Source organism: Felis catus, chromosome E2 (assembly GCF_018350175.1).
Source record: "Felis catus isolate Fca126 chromosome E2, F.catus_Fca126_mat1.0, whole genome shotgun sequence".
Taxonomy (NCBI): Eukaryota; Metazoa; Chordata; class Mammalia; order Carnivora; family Felidae; genus Felis; species Felis catus.
In genome coordinates, this window is record NC_058382.1 from 12,319,718 (window position 1) to 12,328,949 (window position 9,232).

At 45.2% G+C, this 9,232-nt stretch overlaps 1 protein-coding gene across 1 annotated transcript in view; it reads right to left on the reverse strand.

Annotated features, from left to right (window-relative positions):
- Positions 1–8,381, reverse strand: part of ZNF45 (zinc finger protein 45) — a 69,031-nt gene extending 60,650 nt beyond the window's left edge. The window contains exon 1 of the mRNA XM_045046936.1: positions 8,083–8,381. The gene's annotated coding sequence lies outside the window, so the exon portion shown is untranslated. The remainder of the gene's footprint in view (positions 1–8,082) is intronic.
- Between the last annotated feature and the right edge of the window lie 851 nt (positions 8,382–9,232).

Here is a 9,232-nt window from a genome sequence, read left to right on the forward strand (position 1 = left end):
CAAAAACAAAAACAAAACACAGAAAAGGAAGGAAAACTTCCAAATTTATTCTATTAGGACAGCATTACCCCAATACCAAAATCAGACAAAGACATCACAAAAAAAGAGAGAACTACAGGCCAATCTCTCTGATGAACACAGATGCAAAAAATTCTCAGCATGTATCAGCAAACCAAATCCAACAATACATTTAAAAAGTCATTCACCACGATCAAGTGGGATTTATTCCTGTTACATGGGTGGTTCGATATTCGAAAAATCAATCAATAAAAACCATATGATCATTTTAAAAGAGAGAGAAGAAGAAAGGAGGGGCCGTTACAGAATAAGTTTCTGTCACGGAGGCTTCTCCCACATTTGAGCAGAGACTTGAATCATGAGAGAGAGAGAGAGAGAGAGAGCCATGTGGCTATCTGGTATCTGAAGGATGCAGAATTCAGCCAGAGAGAAACAAAATTGTTTTTATTAAAAAGCCACAAGTCTGTTCTCTCTACCAGTGCCTCTCAGATTATTTATTTATTTATTTATTTATTTATTTATTTATTTATTTATTTATTTATTGCCTCTCAGATTTTAATGTTCCAAGAATCACCTGGGGGACTCTGGGAAGGCACAGGTACTTGTGTCTCGGATTTGGACTGAGAATCTACATTTTTAACAATATCCCAGGTGATGCTGATGCCGTTGGTTTCTGGGTCACTATTTGAGTAGTATCAGTCAAAAACCGCCTTCCAGGGGTGCCTGGGTGACTCAGTCAGTTAAGCGTCCGGCTTTGGCTCAGGTCATAATTTCACGGTTCGGTTCGTGAGTTTGACCCCGCGTGGAGCTCTGGGCTGACAGCTCAGAGCCTGGAGCCTGCTTTGGATTCTGTGTGTCCCTCTCTCTCTGCCTCCCCCCGACCTTGCACTCTGTGTCTCTCTCTCAAAAATAAATAAAACATTAAAAAAAAAAAAAAACAAACCCAGCCCTCCAGATATTTTCCATCAGATTCAGGACTCAAGGTTTTCACCTCCACCTTTTCTACTAACTACAACAGACTGCCCTGTTGCCTAAGAGCAAAAAAGTTAAAGAAAGTAAACACAAATTGCAAACTTCTCTTTCTCTAGGGTTCTAACAACAGGATCAGAATCAAGGTTTGTTAAGATCAGAAAGCACTCCAAGAGCAACTCTAAGCACCTAATTTTACCCACAAGGAAACCCCACCCCATTCATAAAAATACTCCCAGTAATAGTTCCAGCAACTGACACAGCAACTGACCTACTACCTACCAAGGCACTACTTACATGAAAGCTTTACATGCACTACGTCATTTGATCTTCACAAATCTAGAAATTGGGACAGTGATTATCCCCATTTCACAGATAAAGAACACGGAGCACAGAGAAGTAGCTTGGCTCATGATTAACCAGTGCCCTACGGAAGGGTCAAGATTTTCACCCAGAGCCTCATCTACTACTCAGACCCTGGTTCTCAACTCAGGCAGCATAGTAGACTCAGAAGGAACTTCAAAACAAACAAACAAAAAGGTTCAGGCCTCAGCCACAACTAATCAACTCAGGTCTGGCATGGGCGGCTGACAAGTGCATTTCTACACCCCTCCCACTGTCCCAGGCCACAGTTTCATTGGCCAGTCAGGACACTGAACCAGGCACTAAAGAACCCAGGCAGCAGGTCGCCTAGGCCCAGGCCCTTGTCCTATTTGTGTAGTGGTTCTCAAACTCCAGTGTGCAACTGAATTGTAGGGCCTGAAATTCCATGTGCTGCCTGGACATCTTTGAGTTTCCTGGGGCCCAAAGGCCTAGCCAGGAATTCCTCTGCTGTCTCCAGATACGGCCCTGACCCTGGGGGGAAAGGCTCCCACCCCAGCTACTCCCCCTATGTATCAACCAGGGTTTTAGGTTCTATACTGGCTATTTGACATCTGGTATTCCTAACCTCTGCATAAGTCTGCTGAATCCCAAGGCCAGCCTGTCAACCAAAACCAGCTTCCCGAGGGCACGCAGGAGTCATATAATTCCCCCAACCACTGAGCCCAGCCTGTTTTCACTGGTACCCCAGGTGGGTGTCTCCACGGAGTTACTTCCTGTCACGATCGTCATAAAGGCAGAGCCCAGGCCCTCTCTGCTTCCCGACCCTGCGTGTGACAGGCTTCATGTGGTCCTGTGTGGCAGGCTGTGTCTCTCGTTTCTGGCGGAACTGAATTAAAAACCTTCTTTCTTAATGGCATCAACCTCTCCATGTTGTCACTCAATCACCTTTATAACTTAAGACCTGACACAATTCCCCCTACTAACCGGACCAGCTGCACACTACTCAGTCATCAACCTAACAGGTCTCACCTCCCTGCCAGACAGGCTGGCCACATCTTCCTGCAGGAGCCCAGGGTCACCGTACCTCGTCACTACAAAACCCACCTCCCTGGCCCCTGCTGGTTCGCTCTGTTCCTGAGTGCCGGCCCCTGGATGGCCCTGTAGGACACGCAGTGTCCTTCCCACAAGGCTGTGGGTAAACTGCTGCCCATCTCGCCTCCCCGGTGTCACGTGTCACCCATTCAGCATCTCACCCTACACAGGACAAGGACTCTCCTTCCTACACAGCGTGAACAGGGAGTGAGCAGAGAGCAGAACAGCATCGAGTTCCCTAACGTGATTTTGCTATGACCAAAGTTTGAGAACCACTGTGTTATTCTATTCTGCCTCTCATGGAGTTCTCTGTACTGCCCAAGGGCACCCAGAAAGTCAAGGGCAGGATGAGACCTGGCACCCAGGCCTCCTGCTTTCCCAAATCCCTGCTTCTCTCTGTTGTAAGACGCCCCTGCAGGCAGATCCCCAGAGTGAAAATGGAGGTTCTACTGAAATCAGCGCCGCCCAATAGAAACGTAATCCGAGCTCTATGTGTAATTTATTTTTTTATTTTTAAAATATTTATTTATTTTTGAGAGAGAGAGAGAGAGAGAGAGAAGAGAGAGAGAGAACAGGGGAGAGGCAGAGAGAGAGGGAGGCAGAATCCCAAGCATGCTGCACACTGTCAGCGCAGAGCCCAATGCAGGGCCTGAACTCACAAACTGTGGGATCATGACTCTTCAAATCAAGAGTCAGAAGCTTAACCGACTGAGCCACCCGGGTGCCCCCACGTGTAATTCAAATGTTTCTAGTAGCCATGTTAAAAAAATGTAAGAAGCAGATGGGCTTTATTTATTTACTTTTAATTTTTTTTTAATGTTTATTGATTTCTGAGACAGAGAGACAGAGCATGAGTGGGGGAGGGGCAGAGAGAGAAGGAGACACAGAATTCGAAGCAGGCTCCAGACTCCGAGCTTTCAGCACAGAGTCCAACGTGGCGCTCGAACTCACAAACCGCAAGATCATGACCGAGTCGGACGCTCAACCAACTGAGCCACCCAGGTGCTCCCAAATGGGCTTAATTTAAACAATATGTTTTATTTAACCCAATATACCCAAAATATTACCACTTGAATCTGCAATTGCTATAAAAATTCCTGAGCCATTTTATGGTTTATACTTACAGCACATCTCAGCACCAGACATATTTCGAGTGCTCAACTGTCACATGTGCCTGATGGCTGCCATATTGGATAGTGCAGACTTGAACCTTTTTAAAGCAACAGAGCCCATATAACCATCTCCCAGGGACTCTCTAGGTTCAAAAGACAGCAGATTCGTGTCAGTTGCAAGTTTAACCAATGGGTATTACAGAAACTAACCATTTCTGTTCAGCTGAATGACAGAACCGAAGTAGTGAAAGCAGAAGGTGCATGAAAAAACGAATACCTTAAAATCTCCTTTTGCCCTTTCAATAACTGGCTGCATTTTCCATGTTGTAAAGTCATCTATAACGGTAAGATAACTTCAGTCTGTAACACATGGAGGATTTACAACATGCCAAGCACTATTTCAAGCACTTTACATAGCATAGCTCTTTTAAATCTTTAATTAAAATAATTAAAAAAAATTTGTTTAATGTCTATTTATTTTTTAGAGAGAGAGACAGAGTGTGAGCCTAGAAGGGGCAGAGAGAGAGGGAGACACAGAATCTGAAGCTGGCCCCAGGCTCCGAGCTGTCAGCACAGAGCCCGACACGGGGCTCGAACCCACAAACCATGAGATCATGACCTGAGCCGAAGTGCGGCGCTCAACCAACTGAGCCACCCAGGCGCCCCTAAGATAATTTTTTAATGTTTATTTAGAGGGAGAGAGAAAGCATTAGCAGGGGAGGGGCACGGAAAGTGGGAGACAGAGAATCTGAAGCAGGCTCCGCGCCAGCAGCGCAAAGCCTGATGTGGGGCTCAAACTGATCAACCGTGAGATCGTGACCTGAGCCGAAGTCAGATGCTCAACTGACTGAACCACCCAGGCGCTCCCCCCTTTTTTTTTTTTTTTAATTTTAGAGAGAAAGAGCATGAGAGAGAACAAGCAGGGGAAAGGGGGAGAGGGGGAGAGAGAAAGAGAATCTCAAGCAGGCTTCATACTCCGCGTGGAGCCCAACACGGGGCTCGATTCCACAACCCTGGACTCATGATCTGAGCTGAAATCGAGAGTCTGACACCCAACCAACTGAGCCACCCAGGGACCCCACAATAGATGGCTCTTTTAATTTTCACAAAAGCCTTAGGAGGGAGGTACTGCTATCCCTACTGGACCGGTTAGAAAAGTGAGGCACGCAGAAGTTAAATAATGTGCCCAAGGTTATCCAGTCACAAAGTGCTTGAGCTGGGTTTCAAACCTAGCTGCTGAAGTTTGACCCTGGTTCTGCTTCCCACCAACTGTGCCACCAGGTCATTTATTCAATTGTCTCTGCCTGTCTATTCACCATTAAAATGCGAATAATAATATTGGCATTGTAGTGAAAAATAAGTGAGTTAACACGTGTAAAGCATTAGAAATTCTCCGAGTCATGAGAGCTGCCCAACAAATGTTAGCTATTCTAAAATTTTTTTTTTTCAACGTTTATTTATTTTTGGGACAGAGACAGAGCATGAACGGGGGAGGGGCAGAGAGAGAGGGAGACACAGAATCGGAAACAGGCTCCAGGCTCTGAGCCCTCAGCCCAGAGCCTGATGCGGGGCTTGAACTCACGGACCGCGAGATCGTGACCTGGGCTGAAGTCGGACGCTTAACCGACTGCGCCACGCAGGCACCCCAAATATTAGCTATTCTAATCGCCCCCCTAATGATCTCCACGCAACAAACAAAAACCGAAACATTAACACCGATTTGTTTCTAAGGACATCTGTTTTAGATCATGACATATTACGCATAATTGTACATCAACTTCTGCACTGATGTATTCTATAGCCCACCCCAAGTGAGATAAAAGACAACGAATGTGGATAGAGATTATCTTTCTTTTTTTTTTTTTTAACGTTTATTTATTTTTGAGAACATTAGAGAGCATGAGTGGGGGAGGGGCACAGAGAGAGAGGGAGACAGAATCCGAAGCTGACAGCGTGGAGCCCCATGCAGGGCTTGAACTCATGACCTGTGAGATCATGACCTGAGCCAAAGTCGGACGCTTAACTGACTGAGTCACCCAACTGCCCAGATTATCTTTCTATTTTGTCCTCTAATCCCAGGCTGCGGCTCCCTTTTGGAATGCTATGTGAATCACACTCACTGAATAACTCTTCTCTGACCACCTCGTGCTAGGCACTCTGAATAAAGTATGATGAGGTCCAGGAAACAGTGGTCCCTACAGCCAACAGGAGACAGAAAATAAATCAAGAGTTATATATTTTAAAATAAATAAATAAAATAAAACACTCAAGGAGAGGGGCGCCTGGGTGGCTCAGCTCATGATCTCTCGTGGTTTGTGAGTTTGGGCCCCACATCAGGCTCTGTGCTGACAGCTCAGAGCCTGGAGCCTGCTTCTGACTCTGTCTCCCCCTCCCTCTCTGCCCCTCCCCTGCTCCTGCTCTGTCTCTGTCTCTCAAAAATAAACATTAAAAAAATTTTTTTTAAATACTCTAGAAGAACAAAATGTGTACATGGGAAGCAGAGAAGCAACAAAATTAGCAAGGACTGAATCAGGGGGATGGTTACATAGGAGTTCATTACATTACACTTTGGGTATGTTTGGAAATTTTCATAGTAAAGACTTAAGGTAGTAACTATGAATAGTGTGATAACAATTTCATAAAATAAATACACAATTAAAAACTACTAAACAGAAGTGCATTAAAATGTTAAACACTGTCTATTTTGTAGTACTATGAGGTTTTTTTTTTAGTTATTCTTAATGCTTTATATATTCTATATTTTCTGAATTCCCTACAGTAAGTGTGCCTATCTTCTTTATGTATTTATTTATTCATTTTGAGACAGAGAATGAGCAGAGGGGGGGCAGAGAGAGAGGAAGACAGAGGATCCAAAGCAGGCTGGGTGCTGACAGCAGAGAGCCTGAGGTGGGGCTCGAACTCACCAACTGTGAGATCATGACCAGAGCCAAAGTCAGAAGCTTAACACGCTGAGCCACCCAGGCGCCCGAGTGTGCATATCTCCCATAATGAGAACATGAATTACAAATACTCTCTGAAATAAAACTAAATGAGAATGCTTCCAAAATTTTATAAAGAAGTCCAAACTCACAAATGCTGATTTCAAATTCCACTGCAATAAAAGTCCAACGAAACTCCACAACTTGATCCCGAATGACTCTTCTGCAGGCAGTTTCCTATAGTTAAATACTTATGTAGCATATATTTCTATTTTGTGTCCTAATTCCAACTTGGGGACTTTACACTTTGGGACCAAGGATATCTATCCGCAGACATAAGGAACACACACCTTGTGCTCAAATCCCACTGTTCCTACTAGCAGTGTGACATATGGTAAGTAACTTATGCTCCTCTGCCTCCATTTCCTCAGCTGTAAAATACAGGTAATAACATTATTCACTTCATAAGGGCTTTGTGGAAACTGTATGTGTTAATTTTCATAAAGCCCTTAGGATGACACTTAGCGCTCAACGTTTAATCATTATGACCATCATTCGTGCCCTGTACATATTCTACAGATTTTCCCAACTGTTTAACTGAGCACCCTTGTAACGGAAACATTTTGCTAATGAATGAAGTATCTTCTACCACCGCAGAAAAGGAAGAGGAATGTTAAGTTCCGTCTCAGTGGGGCTTTGCTGCCAGGAGCCCTCTTTTAGAAGTCAAGAAAGCGGAAAGAAAGGAGGCCGAGATACTATGATCTTGTCTGTGGCCCTGTTAAAACCGCAGAAGATAATCCGGGGGTGAAGCACTTTCTTATTAAACGAGTCAGAAGTAGTCCAGGCTCAGCCTCCTTTCCCATACGGATCAGAAAGAAGGGCCAGGGCCACTTCAAAAAGCTTCCAGAGACATACCTTCCTGATCACTACTATCACAGAGTGTATATTCACAGCTAACACTTTGCCACATGGCTGAATAGCTCTAAACCTGTTACTTGTATTATACCATTAATTCTCAAAACAAATGTGTAAAGTAGGTACTCGTAATATCACCGTTTGCAAAAAAAGCAAACTGAGGGGCGCCTGGGTGGCTCAGTCGGTTGAGCCTCCGACTTCAACTCAGGTCATGATCTCGCAGTCCGTGAGTTCGAGCCCCGCGTAGGGCTCTGGGCTGATGGCTCAGAGCCTGGAGCCTGCTTCCGATTCTGTGTCTCCCTCTCTCTCTCTGCCCCTCCCCCGTTCATGCTCTGTCTCTGTCTCAAAAATAAATAAACATTAAAAATTTTTTTCTTAAAAAAAAAGCAAACTGAGGCACAGAAAGATTAAGTTCTAGGAAGTGACACAGCGTGCGGAAGGTGAGCCGGGCAGGGCAGCGGAGAGCTGAAGACCCTCAAACCCTGCGGATCTAGGTCCGCCTCCAGGCCGGGGGAGGGGGAGACTCGCGAACCGCCCCAAACGCACAGGCTACGGCGAGGGGAGGGGAAGGCAAGCGGCCGCCCCCGTCCCTTAACCTTGCTCTCTGCCGTTGGCCGAGGCTTTTCCTCCCCCGGTACCGAGGGCGTGGCGCGGCTGATTCCACTACCAGATCAAAAGTTAAAAGAAGTCGCGGGGTCGCGGGTATCACTCACCTCCCCGACAGAAATGAAGGCCGCGATCTTAACCTCCCGCAGCGGAAATACCTCCAACAACGCGGAGCTCCTGGACTACATTTCCCAGCATCCCCGAGAGCAACCCGAAGCCCGGTCCCGCCTCCGTGTGAGACGGAGAAGCCGGCTCCGAGACCCACAGCCTGAATCCAATTCCCAGAGTCCACGAAAGGAAAGGGCTTCTCATTCTTAACCCCCGATAGCAGAAATGCCTCCGAAAATGCGGAGCACTGTTTTATACGCTCTTATTTCTCGAGCGGAGCAAAGACATCCGCGCTTTCCCGGAGCGGAAGTGTCCCAATCCCAGAAAGCGCGTGGACTACACATCCCAGAATCCTCTGAAGGGCTGTGCTTCCCGCCTGCCTGCAATTTCCTTTTGAATTAGCAGGTAAAGTCTAAATAAGCCCTTCGGTGTTTGTGGAACTTTGTTGGCCTATTTTTTCCCTCACTCCTCCCTATCATACGTGACATAGTTGGAAATATGAGAAACAAAGGTAAAATAATTGCAAAGGCGTGCTATGGGTTAGGTAAAAACAGAGATCAGAAAAGTGACGCCTGAGCTGCACTCAACAAGTCGTTATTACATGGGCCTGGATTCACCTGTGACCAAGAAACCATTAAAAAGGAGATGCAACCATCCAACAGGATATAAAACAGAAGCAGCAAACTTTTCCGCTTCACCTTCGCTTTAGGAAAGACGTTAGGAATTTTTTCTTGCATTGGCAGGGAATTGGAGGAAATATAGAATAGGGTCCACCCTATACAATGTCTTTTTAAAAACTCTTTGAGTTCAAATTAAGGAATCATATATAATTTTTGCTCTATTTAATTGAAATGTAACTGACATATATATTGTATAAGTTTAAGGTGTAAAACATGTTGATTTGATACATTTACATATTGTAATGTGATTACCACCTTAGCCTTAGCTAACACTTGTCACCTCCCTTAGTCATTTCTTTTTTGTGATGAAAACAATTAATATCTAATCTTTTAGCAACTTTGAAGTTTATAATACAGTTATTGTTAACTATAATCACTATACTGTGCATTCGCTCTACAGGATTTCTTCATCTACTATTTCCAAGTTTGTATATTCCAAACAGCATATCCCCAGTTCTCCCACCCCCCC